The sequence below is a fragment of the Monodelphis domestica genome, chromosome 6 (assembly GCF_027887165.1).
Source record: "Monodelphis domestica isolate mMonDom1 chromosome 6, mMonDom1.pri, whole genome shotgun sequence".
NCBI lineage: Eukaryota > Metazoa > Chordata > Mammalia > Didelphimorphia > Didelphidae > Monodelphis > Monodelphis domestica.
In genome coordinates, this window is record NC_077232.1 from 87,954,984 (window position 1) to 87,975,851 (window position 20,868).

Sequence of the window (20,868 nt, forward strand, 5' to 3'; positions counted from 1 at the left end):
AACCTAAGCCTGGCTCTTGTGTCTACTGAGCTACCAACCTTAAAAGATAATCAAAGGAAATTGGCCAAATTTTTGGAGGTACTTACTTAATGCTTTTAAGGGGGAGGGGTTCCTTTTGCTGCTAGTTAAATGTTATAGGAATACATATTTATTTTTATTCTATTTATACTAAAAAAAGCACAAGGAAGTGAAACTACTGAAAAATTACATATAATAAATTCCACATGTATAGGGTTTTAGGATAATCTGTTTTATCAGTATTTTCCAATAGTACAGATAAATTAAGTTATTAGTAGTAAAGGATGCTGATTTCACTATCACTTGCATATTCTTGATGCATTTTCATAAGCCAATAAATTTCAGGCTATTATTAACAAAACTGCTTTAACTTTATAAGGGAAAGTGTAGTTCAATAACTAAAACTCTGAAAGGCCAAATTTAATTTTAAAAAATAGTCATGTTACTTTCTTAAAGCTCTCATTATAAAACCACATTTCGAAGAGTATTTAGCATCTCAGTTTAGATCCAAACCAATTGATAGATGTTTCATATTAGATAATACTTCAGAATAGTTTTTAAAAATACATTAATTTTGATTATCTGATTTGATCTTTAAAACAACCTCATGTGTAAGAGACTTATCTAAGATCAGAGGGTTAGCAGTATCCATGGAAAAAGCACTGGGAATTATAATATGGATAGAAACTGGCCCTGTGACTTCACTGATATAGGGAATTATCCAATGAGGCAACTCCCTCTGTGTTAGTGCCTTCTCTATAATTTAGGTACAACCAATATTGCTCAAAGGTAGCACTTGAATACAAATCTTCCTTTTTCTGAGGACAGCTCTCTATCCACTTTGCCAGAATGTCTTTCTTGACAACATGGTACTCTGCTATATAAAAACAATCAGTTGTAAAAAATACCTTTGTAAAAGGCATAAATTAATATAATTACAGACAACCTAAAAATGAATGTCCTGCCCATTAGTTCTAGCTTTTTAGAACTTCTACATATATATATATATATATATATATATATATATATATATATATATATATATATATATATATATATATATAAGCTAACTACCCAGGATAGTGTAAATTCCTTGAGATTAGAGACAATTTCTTTTTTGTCCTTTCCTAGTACCTAGTATAGAGCTTCATAGCTAGTAGGCACTTAGAGAAAGGTTGCTGAATTAAATGAAAATATTTTCAACTACACCACATTAACAGATCTTAGGTGAAATATTTTCTTTGTAACATCTATTCAAACACTATATTTCCTGTTTCTTTTAGAGTTTCAGCAGTCAAATCAGAATTTTCTGAAATAGGAAAACTATATTTCAGGCCTTCATAATTCATAAGCTTATGGTGAGATAAGAAATAAGTTTTGTCAAGATCACCAATAGTATATTACTTAAAAAACAAACCTTATAATTCAGCAAAATAAGTTTATCAGTTGAATCTAAGATTTAAGGAATTTCATTTAAAAATAGTGAGGTAAATGATAGTACAATACTCAAAACAGTATCTTCCAATTAAAAAAAAAAAGATCCTTATTGAGGCTTATTTGAACTTTGTTAAAGTAACTAATGTCTTAGAACATTTGACCTTCAAAATGCAGTAAGGCAGGAGACCAATAGACTGTTCCTTAAATCGATTAAAAGTTTGTTTTAAAAATGTTTTGGAGTGTTCTGTAACAGTGAAAAAAAATCTGGCATGCAGATTCATTACTAGGTTAACAAGTCTTATTCTTCAGTTATCCCTACTCTACATTTCCCTTCTGCGATATCTCAACATCTGACACCATCCTTTTCTGGTATCACTGCAAATAGGTAAAGTTAATAAAATATGAAACTGGTTGAATAGAAACTTCTGTGGTAATTTAAAGTACCTATTCCAGGAAGTAATTTACAAAAACTCAGTATGGTTAAATATGTCCCAACAATCTCATTCTCCTCTTTTACTTCTAAAAGGACCACAGCTTGACTCAATGAGAAAAGTCTGTCTTGCAGAAAAAGAAGGGGCAGGAATGGATCCTACTTCAAATTGGAGTAAAAGAGTTTATCAATACAATTTAGTAGACACCTTTACTCTATAGCACCACAAACTTCGAGCTAAATTACTGTTAAGGAATTCGCAATCTAAAACAGTAGATTATGCTTTCTTAAGGCAGAGACACGAAGAGCTCTTTAAACGTCGATTAGGAAGGAGTACACTTAAGAATTATCTAAAGAGGGGCAAAAGCTACGCAGGAGGATCAAATCCTTTGGGGTGACTTTTTGGAATACTCTTCCATAAAAACAGCGCAATGAGTTTGACTTTGTTGATCTGTCACTTCTGCATTCAGCTGTAACCTTCGCCAAACCTTGTGCCGCACCCCTTCTCCCCCGCCCACTCAAGGCCCGCCCAAATAGAGAGCAATTCCAAGTCACCATAGGACATCGTCTCCTGTCAGTCAGCCCCCCTCCCCTAGCAGTTCCTCCAGCAGCTCGCTCTCCGCGGTTTCCCTTCAATAGGCCCCTAAAGGACAATGCTAAATGGGAGGAGGGGAAGGAGGGAGAGGAGAGGATCCGGGGGGAGTCCGTCTATCCAGCCCAACACGACAGCGAACAATCCTTACATCTCCTTGACAGCGCAAACCATTAATTGCAAAGTCATCTTGGAGCCCAAGGCTCCCTTCTCGATTGACCCCCTCTCGCCTTCGGATACCCGCGAGCATGAAGGGCTTGGGGGGGGGGGGGGGGGGAGCATTTCAGTCATCCCGCAGGCCCCGGGAGGGAGGGAGAAGAAAAATGCTGAGACCTCCCCCTGCAAGGTCCAGGGGCGCCCTTCTCTCCGACCCCACTTTCCACGCAAGAAATGGCCCCGAATCCAAGGTTAGCGTATTGTGCTCGCGAAGCAGGACCGGCCCCGGGGATGGAAGTGTCCGCGGTCCGCTGACCAGGACCCCTCCAGAGCCGAGCCGAGGCCACAGAAGCGACTGGGGAGACCCAGGCGCCTAGCTGCTCCCGCGCCCCGCAGAGCTACCCGAGGGGCCGCTGTCCAGGCCCCCCGCCCCCCTCGGCGGGCACCCGCTCCCGCCTGACGCACCAGAGGGCCTTGGCCGCGGGCATCATCCCCGACCTTTCCCGGGTCCCCTCCCCCGGCTCCCGAGGCACCGCAGCCGCCGGGAGGCCGGGATGCCCATCCTCCCCCTGGGGCCCCGGCAGCGGGCAAAGGAGGCAGGCCCGCAGGCCCAGAGGACCAACGAGCCCAACCGTCCCTGGCCCGGCCCCGGCGGCTCGCCCGCCCCCCAGACTCCCGCCCGCTCCAGACAGTACCTGCCGAGGCTGCGGGAGGGCGGCGGCGGCGCCGGCGGGAGCGGCCCACAGCTCAGGCTAGCGGGCGGCCTCTCGCTCCGACCGAGACCCCCGTCCCGCTGCCGAGCGCCCGACCGGCCCTGGCCTGCGCCTTACGTAAACCGGCGGCGGCGGCAGCGGCGGCGGCGGCAGCGGCGGCGGTGACTCCGGCGGCTGCTCCCAGCGCCACTAGGCGGAGGGGAGGGGAAGGGAGGGGGCAAGGGAAGAGGGAGGGGGACGGGGAAGCCTCTCCGCTCGGTTACCCGGCAACTGGCCTCAGCGCCCCGCCAACCAGGTGATAGCTCCATATCCTTCCGCTCAGACACCCGGGATTACATCAGAACAGGGTCACATAGTCCCCTCCCCCTTCAGGGCGGAGAGCGAGCCGAGAGGAAGCGAAGGAGCGGAGGAGAGGAGAAAGAGGGAGGAAAAGAGGGCGTAAGAGGGACGGGAAGACAGAAAAGGGGTAGAGGGCGAGAGAAAGGAGGAGGAAGGAAGAAAGGAAATGGAAGGAGAGAGGGTAGCTGGTGTAAAAAAGGGAGCCGTGGGGAGGAGGTGGAAGAGAAGATTTGGGAGGTGGGGGGAGCGTAAAAAACCCAAAACCTATGCAAAATATGCAGAGAAAGAGAAAGCCAATTTTTCTTACACGGGGAATAAATGTTCAGGAATGAAGATAGTAGGCAAGCAGGGGAAGGGGAGGTACTCCCCAACCTCCCTAATTCTACAGTGCTTGGAAAATAGCAAAGCTGACAGAGACACAGGATGGATCGCTGTCTCTGTAGCCCACCTTCGTGTCTAGAGATTCTAAACGGGAGCGGGAGCTGTCAGCTTGTGCAGCAAACCCCACCCCTGATTTCATTCATTCCCCTTTCCAATGAAACTTTTCTACTTCCCACCCCCACCCCAAAACAGCCACCAGCCCCTTCTGGCAGCTCTGCATCCCCTCTCCTCCATCTTTACCCTCGGGAGGATCAGTAAACCGGCATAAATGACAGCCCTCCCCTCCCTCTCCACGGATCAGATGTGTGTTAAGAGAATTTCAAATGCCTTCCTCAGATGCTTCACCTGTCAGTTCCCCTCTCCTTTATCCTAGTAGAGGAGAAAGAATATTCCTTAAACCTAGCTGAAAAGCAAAACTCTAAGGGTTGTTTTTATTCATAAAGAAAAAATGAAAGTAATACTGAAGGGTATGAAAGTGAAGACCAAATTGGCAAATAACCACTAAATTTTTCATTACCTGCAACTTCTCACAACCCTCTCCTATTGTGCCCAGAATAGAGTTTTCAAAGCCAGCCTCCTGGCTTTATAGAGGAGGTATCTGAGGCCCAGGGAAGGAAAGTGGCTTACTTGGAGTCACCCAGAAACTACAGGCCTGACAATGACAGCAACAAATCAGTTCCAAAGGAACTTACAGTGTTCATTTAATTAAACTTGGTCATTTTTTTACGTGTGTAAACTTACAGGAACTACATAAGTTTGTTAAATTTGTAAAAGATAACATAGAGGTCTGATTGTTATCCCTCTGTTATTCCCTGAAGATACTCTACTGGGCCAAGGTATTTTGCTACAGTAAAGGAGTTTTGAGGGGGTGTGGAAATAAGTGGAAGAAAACAAAGGAGCTTTTAAGCATGTGAAGAGTAACTAGATTATAAAGCTATAAAACTCTTACTCTGGCTCTTTGAAGGTTTTGTCCTTTTCCCAACTCTCCTAAAATTTCATAATTAACTACCCTTCCCTTTAAAAATAAGGATTATCATAGTTTTCATGCTCTTGGTAGTAAAGATTCCTGGGCAACACAGCTGAGGCCAAAAGCTGGAAGAATCTAAGACATCATCAGAGTAGTTTACCAGAGTACAATTGGTTTAGGAAAATATTCTAATAAAACCAGAACTGAATATTCCTTATGAGCCATATCTCGAGAGAACAACCTTCTCTGGTCAATAACACAACTTGAGCAAGATCAACTATAATAAGGAAAAAGACCACCTGTACAGAGTGCTTTAACCCAAACCCATAATCTTAACAGAAGCAGGGCAGCTTTGATGTTAGTGCAGTGATTGCCTACCTGGAGGGTACCAAAAACTAAAGGCAATTTTTAGTAGCTTTAATTATAGAAATATTCCATAACTAAAGTCAGGAAGACCTGGATTCAAATTTGGCCTCAGCCATTTACTAGTTGTGTCTTTATTCCTTAGGTTATATTCCCTGCAAAATGAGGATAAAATGACCATGTACTTCCCAGGTATGTAAGGATCAAGTGAGACAGTATTTGTAAATTGTTTAGCACAGTACCTAGAACATAGTAGAAGCTACATAAATGCTAGCTATTATTATTATTGTAATCCCTGTCCCAAAGCCCATCCTGCAGGGCAAGGCATTCATTTTCACCAATAGAAAAGAGTCCCACCTTAATAGGTTTTGGGACAAGGATTATACTGTGCTGCTGATGCCTCTGCTGTAGTAAAATGAAAAAAACAATTGAACTAACATTCTGTAAGTCCTGGCTGTGGTTAGAATTTATAAATCCCAGAGATAGAAGACAATTTAAAAATTAATTGGTTTACTTCATTTTACAGATGAGGAAACTGAGTCTCAGAGGAATTGAAAGGCTTACCTAAGATCACTGAGCTGGTAAATGATAAAGACTTGACTTTTTAGAGATAAGAGGTTCTTGGTTCAAATCGGTCCTCAGGCACTTCCTAGCTGTGTGATCCTGGACATGTCACTTAACTCCAGTTACCTAATCCTTTCCACTCTTCAGTTCCTAGACAGAAGATAAGGTGTTTTGCTTTTTTTTTTTTAAGACTAGATTTGAATCCAGAAAAAAAGCAAGCCAGCTTTCTTGAAGTAGCAAGGTGCCTTGAGAGTGAGACAGGGAGAGCTTGTACTAGGCCAATTAAGTCATTGCTGCCACCACCTTAATCAATATATCCTCTCAGACTCTAATAGATATAACCAAAGAGATAATCAAGCTCTGAAACCAAGAACTTTTGAAATAGCACTGATTCCAGCTCAATGTCAAATCAAATACTTTAATGTTTTAGAAACTAATATGCTTTATTCATTCATTCATTCATTAAATGCCACTGCCTCCAAAATACTGATTCTAACTTTGCCATTAACTAGCTGGCAAGTAAAAAAAAAAATTTTTTTTTTGCCTTGGTTTACTCACCTAGAAAATGAAGGAATTGGACCAAGTTGCTATGGTCTCCTACAGCTCTGCAATTCTACATTCAACCATCTGGGTATAAAACTACACAGTGACCTGGTAAGTTTCCCAGTTAGCCTGTCCCATAGTGGATAAACAAGTATGAATTCTTGGCACAGACAAGATAAAAGTAGACTATTATAGAACCAAACTTTCAAATGCAGTTGCTTATGATATATAAACCCATACTTGAATAGAAAGGTATATACAATGACCCTTAAAAAATCCCATGTAAAACATCAATGTGCATCATTAATTATTGTTTTTCACAAGTTGTTGCTAGCTGTTGTCATGATTTAACTCATATCAGCCCTTCCTTAAAACCCTGTCAGGGATTCCATTTTATTACATGTCAGAGACAAACTCTTTATTTTCAAGAAGGCGACTTTTTTTTTTACTCTCACCTTCTGTCTTAGAATTAATACAAAGTATCATTTCTAAGGCAGAAGAGTGGTAAGGTAGGCAGTTAGGGTTAAGAGACTTGTCCATGGTCACACAGCTAGGAAGTATCTGAAGTCTGATTGGAACCCATGTCCTGACTCCAGGTCTGGCTCTCAATCCGAAGAGCCCTGAAACTTCTTTCATTTATTTATTTCATCCATTCCTCAGTGCTAGTTATTATTCCCCAAAACACACCCCCTCTCTGTCCTAGATTACTTGGATAACTTTCAGCTATACAATGAATGCTATACTCTTCCCATTTGTCCCCTTTTCTTCTGTTGTTTAGGGGACTAGAACATGGACTGAAATTTGAGTTATCCTAAGTTAGAACCCCCAAACTTGCCATTTACCAGTTATATGACTGCGAGCTATGTTTAAGTTACTCAATCTCTCTAGGCCATAGTTTTCACATCTATAAAATAGTTAAAAATACTTACACCAGCTACCACACAAGATTGTTATGGGAATCAAAGCCAATGATATCATTTGTAGGAAAATGCTTTAACTTATATAAAGGAGGGTATCATTATTATCCTAACTAGAATTTTTCCAAATGATTAGAATCAGATTCATCTTTCAATCAATATTGGTATAAAGCATTTGCACTCACTTTTGGACATAATGTAAATACTTTGTATAATCGGTTTGACAATGTTTGTACAGCTGCTCATTGGCCATTCATTTTACATATTTGTTTTATGTTAGGTTGTATGGTACTTCAAGGCAAAAGTGTTATGGTTATATCAGCTTAACTTTTACACCTGAAACAGAATCATAAATAAGTAGCATTTCATAATTTTAGAGCAACAATCCACAAAATTCATGAAAGCCTTGCTATACCTCATATTTAGCACCAAAGCTGAAACTTTCATTGACCTTTTTTTTTGTTCTTTCTGTTTCTTCTTTACACAAAATCAACACTGCAAGCTCTATGGTGCCCAGGACTTCAGGTACCTTATAATTCAATGCAGAAAATGTTCCCCAGAGACAAATACAATAAAAGGGAAGTAAAACACATAGGATAAGTAAGCAACTTCTGGATCCAATAGCAATGTCTGTCCAAGATATTTATATACTAATAGATTGCTCAATGGGTTGAGCTATTCAGCTCATAGCATATCACAGTCTAGACAATTAACATTCTTAATCCACTAGGTTTTTCATGTTTGGATAGTTAAATACAATTCTTTTAAGTGATCATGGATCATGTTCCAGGACTTGATGAATCTATAGGAACTCTTTTATCCACAGGAAATCCATCTTCCATTGTATTCTGTGCTGGACAATGTTCATGATGACAGTGGCAAAAACCTTTGGTGACTCCTAATTCTATGCTTAATTTGATATTAATAATCAAAAGGTCATTGATTAAAGTTACCTCTCTGGCTACATAAGAGAAAGCTTGTTATAAGATAGAGAAGTTTTTTTTTTTTTAGAACATACACATGTGCATGCGCACACACACTATTTATATATGTGTGTGTGTGTATGTGTATATATATTATATATATATATATATATATATATATACTAGATATGTGGTATCCCAAAAGTCTTAGAGAAGTTTTAAGCTTTAAAAACTTCAGTAATAAAAATGCTACAAACATATTAAAAAATCAATGGAAAGTTTATTTAATTTTCTTTTATACTTAGTTTTGTGAATTTTGAATAATACATGTTTAATTTTAATAATATAGGGCACCCTGTTATTTTGCATCATGTATATGACAATTTCTGGATGCCACTTTCTCAAACCTTTGGATATGGAAAGGAAGTTTTTTTTTTTTTCCCTTGGCCACCTCAGTGAACTGATGTCTCACAGTTTTTCTTGTAGAAAGAACACAGGCTAAGAACTGAACAGTGTAATGCAGTTGGTAGTTTGACAACCTCAGAGAAAGAGAGACCTAACTTTATCTTACATCTGGCAAATATTGGTTCTGCAATGCTTGACAAATCACTTAACCTCTCAGGGTCCTATACAACTCTCTAAAAACTATAAATTGCAGAACAGTAGCCAATAAATAGCAGAACAACTGACAAAGGGAATTTTCTTATACCCATAAAATCACATAACCCAACCAACAAAAATGAAATAATCATCATCTTTGTCATTATTATTTGGATCAAGACTGAGTTGGATTTACCTTAGAATATGCTCTGTTCAATATTAAAGTGTTATAAAATAGTAGGAAATTAATAATAGTTGAAATCCTTTAACTAGAACTGTATGATCAAAAACATTAAAGACTTATGTAAATGGATAGATTTCTAAATGAACAGTGGAGGGGGCATTCCAATTGTTTGTGGTCCTGAATTTTCTCATGGGTTACTTCCTCTGGAGCTGTTTTAGTGGGATACTGCTAAGATGAATGAAGCAAAGCAATCCCTAAATTGGACTCCAATTGGAAGGCCTGACTGAAGGGACATGGAGCACCAGGGACATAGATTGCAAGAACCCAGGAAAAGTGTCATGGGTAGGTTAGGAACTAAATGTTGAAGAAGAGTCTATTGGAGGACCATACAATAAAGGAGAAATCTGTGGGGTGTCCCATTTCTTGCTTCTTTTTCTAAATACTGGGTATTTTCTCCTTCTTTTCTTACATACTGACAATGCCACAAAACCAACAGGATGATTCAGTGTGTGTGGAAATGGGGAAAGGGAAACATTTCTGAGATCCTTATGCTTCAGGTGTATGCCCTGACTATCTTCTGAGTTCAGCTCAAACATGGACACTGGCTCCTGTTTTCCACCTCCTCCTGCTAATTCTGGGAAAGAACCCTTACATCTCTCCTCACAACTTTGGTGAACGCCAGAGCAAAACATCCTTCACTGAACAACATCTCCCTATTTGTGTTGTCTCCTTCAATTAGGATGTATATATAGTTCCTGAGGTCAGGAAACTTTTGTACAAGCTTACCTCATTTTATTGCGCTTCACAGATATATTTTTTACAAATTGAACATTTGTGGCAACCCAGTGTCAAGCAAATTTGTGGGCACGATTTTCCCAGCAGCAACATTCTCACAATGTCTCATTTTGGTAATGTTCACAATCTTTCAAACTTTCCATTATTTTCATATTTGTTATGGTGACCGCTAATGAGTGATCTTTGATGTAGTTATTGTAATTGTTTGAAGGCACCATAAGCTGAGCTCATATATGTTGGTGAACTTAATTGAGAAATACTGTGTGATCTGACTGCTCTACCCACTCAGTATTCTCTATCTCTAACCTTCTTCTTGCGCCTCCCTATTTCCTGATACACAACAATATTGAAATCAGGCCAATTAATAATCCAAAATGGTCTCTAAGTGAAAGGAAGAGTTTGTTCCAGTAAGAGTTGATCGAGGTGGCAAACTTCATTGTTGTCTTGTTTTAAGAAATTGCCACCAAAGATCAAAATCTACTATTTTTCCCATTAGTTTATTTATAGTTTTATTTGGGGGTTTTGGTTTTATATGAATATTCTCTTACAACAATGACCAAGATGGAAGTATGTTTTATCTGATAAAACATGTATAACCCAGATCAAATTGTTTACCATTTCTGAGACAGGGTCAGGGAACGGAGGGAGACAATTTAAATTTTAAAATTTCAGAAAACCTACTTCAAAATTTGCTATTACATGTAATGGAGAAAATAAAATATTTTTTAACAAAGTGGGGGGAAATTGCCACTGCCATCCTAGCCTTCAGCAACCACCACCCTGATCATTTGTTTATTTTTAACTGAAAATTTTCATTTAATTAATTTAGAATATTTTTCCATGTATACAAGATTCATGTTCTTTCCCTCCCCTCCCCCTGCCCTATAGACAACATGCAATTCCACTGGGTTTTACATGTATCATTGATCGAGACCTATTTCCTTATTATTGATAATTGCACGACACCCTGATCATTTAGAAGCCTTCAATATGGAGGCTCCACCAACAAAAATATTCTGACTTGCTGAAAAGTCAAAGGATGGTTAGCATTTTTTAGGAATAAAGAATTAAACAGATTTTTTAAATCCTAACTTTCCATCTTAGAATCAATATTGTTAATTGGTTTCAAGGGGAAAAAATCAGTAAGGACTAGGCAATGGGGGTTAAGTGATTTGCTCAGGTCACAGAGCTAGGAAGTATCTGAGGCCACATTTGAACTCAGGACCTCCTGTCTTTAGGCCCAGCTCTCAATCCACTGAACCACCTTACTGCCCCCAATAAAGTAATTTTAATTAAGGTACATACATGGGTTTTTGTGGTCACAATACTATTGTATACTTCATAGACTATAGTATAGTGTAAATATAACTTTCCTGTGCACTGGAACACCAAAACATTTGTAAGATTAACTTTATTGCAGTACTTGTTTTATTGTGGTGGTCTGGATCCAAACCCAAAGGTCTTTGAGGTATGCCTATATCGATATCGCCAACTCTTAGTACAATGCTTAGCATATAGTAAGCACTTTATAATTGTTTTTAAAAATTTACTCACACCCTAGCAAAGGCAGCAGTCCTAGCAAAGAGGTACAATTTATCATCCAATAAATTATTAAGTACCTGCTCTGTGTGAGGCATTGTGCCAAACACTGGAAAGACAAATACAAACTATGAGAACAATTCTTTCAGTCAAGGTACTAACATTTCAATGAGGGAAACAAAGAGTACGTATATAGTGTGTCTCAAAAGTCGTTACAGTTTTAAATAGATTAAAAGAATAAATGCAAAGTAATTCAATACAAGAAAGTCTGTGAGGGATGGTACTAAGGGTAGCGAGCAGGAAGACTTTCATGTAGCACCAAACCCATCATACTCCAGATAGTAGCTGCTTGTTTCTCTAAAGAGTGCTGGAAATTATCCCTTGTTTCTGCAGCATCAGGAGGTCGTCGGTTTCTATTAATCCAATGAATTCCCTAATTTCTTTTTCTACCCCTCAGGAACTAGAGTGACCAGAGAAATCTGACTTTCCTAGAGGAATCAGCCTTGTAGCAATTACCTGTTAAGGCTGCTACTGCTGCTATTACCCAGCTTGAATAAAAGCTTTCACTACCATAAGAGGTCAAAAGGATTTTTAAAAAGATGGTCTATCTTCCTTTGGCTGGAAATGTCGTATCTTCTCATAGTCCAACTCTTACATTGACCACCTGGAAGCTTTAGCTTGCATAGTTTTTCCAGTCAGGGTTAGTTTGCCCCTTCTTAAGGAGCCTTGGCTCCCAGGGCCTGACAATATTGGTACAGGACTTAGTGCAGACACTCCATTTGCTGTAACTCTCTTGCAGCTCAGAAATCCTAAAATCAAATGATACACTTGCCTGCCTCAGTTTCTCCAGTAGCAGAGAATGCAGGAATACACCACTGGCTTCAAGTTAATTTTTTTAAATGTGTTTGATTTTTGTTTTACTTTGCTATCACTTCCCAAAGATCTCCTCCCTGTCCCAATTACTATGCACAGAACTCTCCCTTGTATGGAAATATGCTAAGCAAAACAAACCAATGCATTGACCTTGTTTTAGTACATATGCCCCATTTTCCATGTGTAACCCAGCAAAAAGAGAAATGTATGTTTCACTATCAATACTCCAACATCTGACTTGGTTAGTGAATTCAGAATTCTGAACTCTGTATCGTATTGTCCTTTTCTTTAATGATTTGTGGTTATTCATCGCCTAAATTTTTCTTGGTTTTGCTTACCTTATTTCTATATTCATTCATTTTAAGTTTCCCCAAATTCTCTACATTTGTATTCTATTACATTCACATTCCACAATTTGTACAGACATTACCCCACTGATGGGTACCTATAGGTTTCTAGAATCATAGATTTAGAGCTGAAAGGGATCTTAAAGATCACCTAGTCCAACCTTTTCATTTTATAGATGAGAGACCTGAGATTCAGAGAGGTTAAATGACCAGTCTATAAGTGACAAAGCTGGAATTCAAACCTAAATTCTCTTAATCCAAATCCACTAATCTTTCCACTACAACTCACTACCCACTCCGTTTCCAGTTTGTTTGTTTGTTTTTGGGAGGGGGAAGAGAGTAACATGAAAGTGTTATAGATTTTTTTTGCATATATGATTTTTCCCTCTGTTTTTTTACTTCCTTGGTGTATAAGTTTAGTTTGAGGAATATACATAGTCAAGGCACATTTTTAATATAGTTCTAAACTGCTTTTCAGAATTGTTGACCAACTCACAACTGTTCCAACAATATATTAGGGTTCCCCACTTTCCTGAAACCCCTTTAACATTTATGACTCTATTCTCTTGTCATCCTTGCCAATTTTATGGGAATGAGGTAATGACTTTAGAATTATTTTAATTTGCATTTCTATTATTATTATTATTAATGATTAGATTGAATTGGTAGTAGTAGTAGTGATTCAAGTTAGCAAATGAAAGTATTCTTTCATATCAATGTTGACAGCTTCTATTTCTTTTTTGAGAAACAGTTTTTCATACTCTTTGACCACTTGCTTATCTATTGGGAAATGGGTTGAGGAGGTTGATTAATAGCATGGTGGACAAAGGAGGAATTGAGGAATTTCCATTGGGATTAGGGTAAAAGAGTTGTATGGGTATTCAAGAGGGACTATTACCTCTGTAAAAGGGCTTGCTGAGCTCTTTTCAGGGCTGCTCTTCCACCTTTGGTGTTCCTCTGTCACCTAGCTGTCACCTGTGACTCCAAGAAACTAGCATATGCAAAGGCCACTCTCCAATAAAATTGCCTTGGTAGGCAGACTATACCAGGTTGAGGGCAACCAAAAGGTTTCAAACCTATTGGTGAATTAGGGGGATTTCTACCCCCAGGCATGTGAAAACTTCCCTCAGAGGAATGGGATGATGAGAATAATCTGTTCCAATATCCATGCAAGTGATTGAAGCAGGTACTGTGGAGTGCTTAGAATTTGATCAGACATCAAAGAAGCCAAGGTCATCCACTGCATCCCAGTTTGTCTTGTTATCCTAACTTTTATCCTGCAAGTAGACTCTGATGACTCTGGAAGAGAGAATGAGACTGACAACTTTGTGCAACTCTGCCTCATTTAAACCTAATCCATATACAAGTTAAGAAATTACCCTGTGATTTCATTGGTCCTCTAAAAATAACAAGGCAAAATGAGTCGACTGAGAATATTCAGTATTGGCACACATGCCAGCCAGCACTTGGGGAACTGCTCCATTCCCCCTCTTCCCAGCACCTGAGGACATTTTTGCATGCCCCACACCTCTGTCCAACTGCCCAAAGCAAGCACTTCCTCCCTCCACTTTCTTGGGTAATGGGGGGGGGGGAAGGGGGAGAGGATCACAAACACAAAAAAATTTGCCCTTGGAAAATCTTCACCAACACTGGACTATACCTTCCACTATTACATAATTATGAAAATACTACAATTTGTGGTTAATATTTCTTAGAAACCCATATTCTCATGAAGAAAACAAGTCAATTGTAATTTTTTGTCAATTGTCAACTTGAAAAAAAGTCAATATTTTGCTAAGAAGAACTTGGCAATGTAAAATTATAGCCTAAAAATAGGAGTAAAATATGAAGGAAAAAACTTTAATTGGAGAAAATGCAAAGTCCTACACTTGGGATCAAAGAATCAACTCCACAAGTATAGGATGGGGGAGGTATGGTTAAATAAAAATACATGTGACAAAAGGGCTGGGAACATTACTGGAATGCAAGCTCAATATGAGTCAAGAAGGGGGCATGGCAACCATAAATCAAGTACAATTTTCAACTATTCTCAGAGAAGCATAGTTCTGAGAAAGAGGAAGATGGGAATGGAACTGGTAACTCTATCCTGAACAAACCACATATGGAGTCTTCACACTCATCTTGGGACACTACATTTTAGGAAGGACCTTTGGTAAGCTGGAGCACACCAAGAGGCAGGAGATCTTGATAGTGAAGGAAATGGATCTCCTATTGAAGTAGAATTGATTGAAGGAACCAGGAATGTAGCTGGTGGAAGAAAAGGAGTGACATAATAACTGTACTCAAGCATCCGAAGGGCTGTCATACAGAAGAGAAACTGGACTTGTTATGCTTAACTCCATGGGTAGAACGGGGAGCTGTATTTTCATCAAATCCAAGATTTAAATTTTGTTCAAGATAGATCTTCAGAGAAGAAGCTTGCTAACTAACTGAATCCAGAGAATGAACTGTTTGCAGAAAGACCTAAACCCTTACAATACAGGAAGATCCAGAATGAACCTTGGGGTGCAACTGATTGAACATTTATTTTGAATGTACACTCTTATACCAAAGGGGACTGCCCCCTAATTGGCTTTTGTCAATGTGCCCAGCAAAACATTGGTTTTGCTGTCTCTCTCTCCCCTCTATTTCCCCTTATCTACAACTATTGTAGTTTTCCTCTTAGAAGGTACAATTTTGTATATACCTGCAGTTAGAATTTTTGGGGGTGTGGGACACTTATGTTTAGTGATCAGTTGGGGAGACTAGTCCCCCAATCATCATCAGGGGGATTATGATTTTTAAATTTCCTCCATCTTGTTTGGTCTAGCACCCAAAAATATGCACACCCACACTACACAGACATGTGCTAGTTAATGACAAATCAGAAATAACTAACTGCCCCCCTGGACTGTCCTAAGCCAAGCTTGAGCCACCATTGACATGTGTGAGGCACAGTAAGTGAGGTAGAGAACAGCCTCTGGAGTTTGCTCACTTCCTGTGGACAGGACTAGGTGCCAGTTGGTTCTTGGAGCTTGAGCTGGGAGGAGACCGCAGGCAGCTTTCCTTCAGATTGGTCACAGTGAGTGAAAGAACTGATTACCTTCCCTGCCTTGGCCCTCCAAGGCCTAAACTCCCTCTGGTGATCTTTAAGCAGAGGCTAGATGACCTCTGGTCAGACATTATGTTTTGATGATTCCTATTTAGATATAACTTGAATTAGCTGGCCTCTGATGTACTGTGATGAAGTGAAAAGATTGTTGAGTTGTACTTGGAGTCAGAGGACAAGGTAAGTTCTCATGCTGATTCTTCCACTGTGTCACCTTGGACAAATCATTTCACTTCTTTGGGCCTCAATTTGTCTGAAAAAAAATCTTAATTTTGGATTAGACTAAATGACTTCTAAAATCCCTTCTTGCTCTAGATATATGATCCTCTGATAGTAGAGTGGATAGAATGCCAGGTCTCCAGTCAAGAAGGCGTAGGTTCAAATCTGGCCTCAGATATTCCCTAGCTGTGTGTCCCTGGGCAAGTTACTTAACTCTAATTGCCTAGCCCTGAGCACTCTTCTTTCTTAGAGATGATACTAAGACAGAAGGCAAAGATTTAAAAAATGAGCCTGATAGAAAAAAAAAAACCCAAAACCTTGATTTCTTGTGATTACTTTGTAATGGAAAGATAATCCATTTGTCTTCTGTTGGGAAGCAGCATGGCAGAGTGAAAGAAAACTGAAATAGACATTACAAGACCTGAATTTTGATTCTAGCCACCATCATTTAACTAGCTGTAGTTTATGAGCTGTTTAACCTCTCTGATCCTCCTTTCCTCATCTTAAAAACAAGAATAATATTTGTATCATCTTCTCCCTGGTGGTCATAAACATATAGAGGATAGACCTGTGATTTCTTTCTTTTGGACAATTTTTTTCTACCAGTTCAAGTCAGCACCTTTTCTGTGACTTACCCTCTCCAAGAGTATCCCAAAGCATGGAGAGGTTAAATGACTTGCCACATAGCCAGTATGGCAAGAATTGAAACTAAATCTTCCTGACTTTGAGACCAGCTCTCTAGCTAATATGTCACACTGCCTTAGGTCATAAAATAACAGATAAATATGAGTTATCACAAAGTAGCTTAATGTAAAATTAGCACTGGGCTTAGAATCAAGAGACTTGCATTTAAACATGGACATTGGTGAAACACAATTTCTGTGAACTTCACTTCTTTCATCTACAAAATGAAGATAATGATATGCGTGTTGCCTACCTCCCAGGATTGTTTCCAAGGAAAACAGTTTGTAAACTGCAAATAATAGTGATTTATTATTTTCACTTGTTTATTTCCCTATCATTTATAAATGCAGTAGCATAATATTGGAGCTGTCCACTCAATTTTTTGGTTAAGTTCCTTCATGGGACTTAAATTTAAACTATGAACTTAAATTGTCCATCAGAGGCTTGTCAACAGGCAGTCAATGTTGGAAATGATGTTATATCCAGAAGCTATTTAAAGAAGATGAGTGGGTGGATTTGAAAGAAGTCAACCTTTCTTTTGCTGAAAAGGACACCCTCAGCTGTAAATGGTAGTATGGGGGGTGGTACAGGAAAGAGGAGCAGAGAAAGCAGGAACAATTTGTAACATTTAAAAGTAGCATCCCTGTACATTGAAGTCCCACTGCTCAAGGTTACAAATTAAAGATGTTATTTCCCTTAAAGCAGGTTTCTTTGGAAGGAAAGGCTAAAGGAACTCTCCACCAAACTAAGAAAAAAGAGGCAGAGTTAAGTCTAGAATAGGAAATTGGGTTGAATCTAGTCACTGAGTGGGTAAGGCAATAAAAGTTCTTATGTAATGTAAGCACAGAGAAATGTGTGATTCAAGGTTAAGCTGTTCAACACTGTCATTTTTGTTCAAAGCTTCAGCGTCTGAGTCTGAGGTCCATAATAAATAATGTTCAATAGTTGTGAACAGAGCTATCATTTGCCCTCTGCTTGTTTCACTTTGCTCCCCTGTAAAATAGATGTAGCAGTCATTATTAATTATATAGACATTTCAATTAATGTATCTACAGATGTGATTATGACAGGACTTAGAGATGTCAGATTATAAATATGGCAGAATTATATGATGATTATTATTATGGATACTGGTGGTAGTGATGGCAATTGCTTATTTGCATGTTACATCTTTGCTATATATAACAAGCTCATTTAAAACTCAATATTTCACTTTGGAGAAGAATCCTCTTCAATCAGTCTTTCCCATCCACCCTTCCTGACTCTCTCCCTCCCTTCCTCTCTCTCTCTCCTTCCTTCTCTCTCTCATTCTTGTGCTCAATAAATGTTTGTTGGGTTGAATGGAATTCTTTCCCAATTCTCATCCATGCCTCCTTTGTACAAGTGGTCCACCAATCTGAAGCTCCCTCCCTCCTCATTTCCGTTTGGAAGAATCCAGTCCCCAGCCTATTTCAAAATACAGCTTAGGTTCTATCTCTATACAAGTCATTTTCTGATCCCTCTAATGAATAACACTTTCCCCTCCTTGAAATTATTTCATGTATACTTTATATCTACTTATCTGTATGAATGTTGAATTCCCCTAGGAGAATAAAACTTTCTTTCTTGGTGGTCAAAATCAATTTTTATCTTTGTTTTGTTGTTGTTGGTGGTGGTTTTTTTCCCCCTAATCTGGTGAGCTGCTTTGGTGGAATTCTCATGCTACATTTTCTCCCTTTACCAATGGACTGGTCCTTTAGACCCCATTTTTACCCTTTCTCTACCTTTAATGTCTCCCTATGTTCTTCAGTATTTAAATAAATATGTGTTCTGGGATTGTTTACATAGCAGAATGAAACCAAATACAATTAAATCATAAATGGCCAATTAGATACCTTTTAGTCACTTAAAGGCTGGTTTGGATTATAGTACAATTTTATTTAATGGTGAAATAGAATCATAGAAATATAATTAAGAAACTAGTTTAATGCATATTTAGAGGAGCTATGATTTGTTCCAAGCATCCTGGAAAGCAATTTGGAACCATGCAAATAAAATGGCTAAAATGTTCATAACCTTTGACTCAGAGATTTCATAGTTAGGCATATATCAAGGAAGTCACTGACTAGAAGAATGGCTCTAAATAGGCCAAAATATTTCTAACAGTACCACCTGTGGTAGCAAAGAACTGAAAAAAGGGAGATGCTCTTCATTTGGGGAATGTATAATCAAATTGTGATACATGAATACAATGGAATATTGCTGGGTATAAGAAGGAATGTAATTTTCTAGCAGACTAAGAATGTTTCTTTTTGATCTTTTTTCTCCCCAGTACCTAGCTCAGTCCTTTGTACCAACTTAGTAGATGCTTAATATATACTGGAATTGAATTGAAAGAAAAGAGAGGAGAAAAAGTAGGCACAAAGAAGCAAGAAATCTGCAAACAACCCCAAGAAAATCCAAAATTCACTGCTGGATTAAATGTAATACCACTTTTCTTTTAAAAAGTTCAAAGCAGCTATTTATAGTATCTAATTTATCCTCAGCTCACACAGTGAACACTCAGCAGCTGACGACAGACTGACAAACTTACTTATGAGGGAGGTGAAGATTGTCTTGCTATTCCCATTTTGCAGAAAAAGAAAAACACTGATAATGACGCAATCTGATTTGCCTTTGATCTTTCAATTAATGGCACAAAACTTCACATATGCTCAAATTGGTGTGTGTGTGTGTGTGTCTGTGTGTGTAGGGGCGGGGAGAATTCCGAGTTCATTCAAACAGAAGTGTTAAAATATCTTCACACCTAGAATGTAGACCCTTTTTGGAAAGCTTTATTGTCTACTAATTTGAGGAAGTCACTTAAAGCTTTGCGTCTAATTTTTCATCTGCTAAATAATAGCAATAATATTTAAAATTCTCTATAAAATTGGGAAGAAGGTTACAAAAGGATTTCTAAGGTCTCTTCTACTTTTAACATTCTAGGATATCAAATAATAGATATGTATGTTCTACAAAAGCTTATACATTCACGAGGGACAGGGATCTTAGAGGACATCTTGCTTTAACTCTTTCATTTCATAGATGATGAACTGAGGCTCAGAAAGATTAATTGATTTGCCCAATAGCACAAGTGGCAGTGATAGGACTCTGACCAAGTCCTCTGACTCTAAGTCCATTATTCCTTAAATTACCCAGTGCTACATTCATATGATGATAAGAGTAATAACAATGATTGATATTTATGTAATACTTGATGGTTTGCTGAGTATTTTACATGTATTAATTACACATACATACATTTCAGTACTTCAAAGATTAAGCAATCCACAAGCATTTAGTATGGCCTACATTGTGCTAAATCCTTGGGACCCAGAGAAAGGCAAAAAACATTTATATGTTCCTTTAAAGTTGGCAAGGCATTTTACATATATTATACCATCTGATCTTTCACAACAACTATAAGAGGTAGATGCTGCACCCAATTTAATGATGAGGAAACTAAGATAGGCAGGTTAATTGACTTGCCCATGATTACACACCTAGTATGTTTCTGAGGCAACATTTGAACTCAGTTCTTCCTGACTTCAAGTCCAACAATCTAGCCACTAAGGCAGCTCACCCCCCCCCCCCATCTCTCCTAGATTTGTGATTTATTTTTGAAGTAGGACCTTCAAAGAGGCAGTTTTTTCCAAAAAAATAGTGCATTGAGTTGTTTTTGATCTCTGATAAATTCAACTAACTTCTTTTAGGTCCAGAATCCTGAATTAAACTTTCTTTAGCTCCCCCCCCCCAATTCATGACTTTTTGGTCAATTTCTTGGTCATGATTTTCTTCATAATTAGTTATGCTGATCCTTGGACAGCAACACACTTGCTAGAACTTATACATGTGTGCATGCGCATGAGTGTTTGTATATATATAGCACTGAATGAACAAGTCCTGCTTATTTAAAAATGAGATAGAAAGAAGAGGAGGATACATACATGTATGGTAATTGTATCATAGGAAATACAGCATTCATCAACCAACATTTAAGGAATCCCTCACTATGTGCATCAAGGGGTGTATCATTCAAGGTCCTTTGTAGTTGTGTCTCCAACCTTATCTCCAACTACTCTTACAATGCCTTCTGCTCAATTTAGTTCAATCCAATCCAAATGGACCCAATTCAATGCAGTGAATCTATTAAGTGC

At 38.8% G+C, this 20,868-nt stretch overlaps 1 protein-coding gene and 1 long non-coding RNA gene across 10 annotated transcripts in view; one reads left to right on the top strand and one right to left on the bottom strand.

Annotated features, from left to right (window-relative positions):
* KIAA0232 (KIAA0232 ortholog) overlaps positions 1-3,585 on the bottom strand; it is a 105,957-nt gene extending 102,372 nt beyond the window's left edge. For 5 of the 9 annotated variants that reach the window (XM_007496767.3, XM_007496766.3, XM_056802403.1 and 2 more), the window contains exon 1: positions 3,329-3,465. The gene's annotated coding sequence lies outside the window, so the exon portion shown is untranslated. Of the gene's footprint in view, positions 1-3,328 lie in introns of all 9 variants that reach the window. The other 4 variants (XM_056802400.1, XM_056802401.1, XM_056802402.1 and 1 more) reach the window with 3 other exon arrangements.
* On the top strand, positions 2,766-19,529 carry LOC130455034 (uncharacterized). The gene is made up of 4 exons (XR_008912820.1): positions 2,766-2,884; positions 5,542-5,588; positions 6,523-6,614; positions 19,005-19,529. It is a non-coding gene; the product is annotated as an uncharacterized LOC130455034 (long non-coding RNA).
* Positions 19,530-20,868: the final 1,339 nt, after the last annotated feature.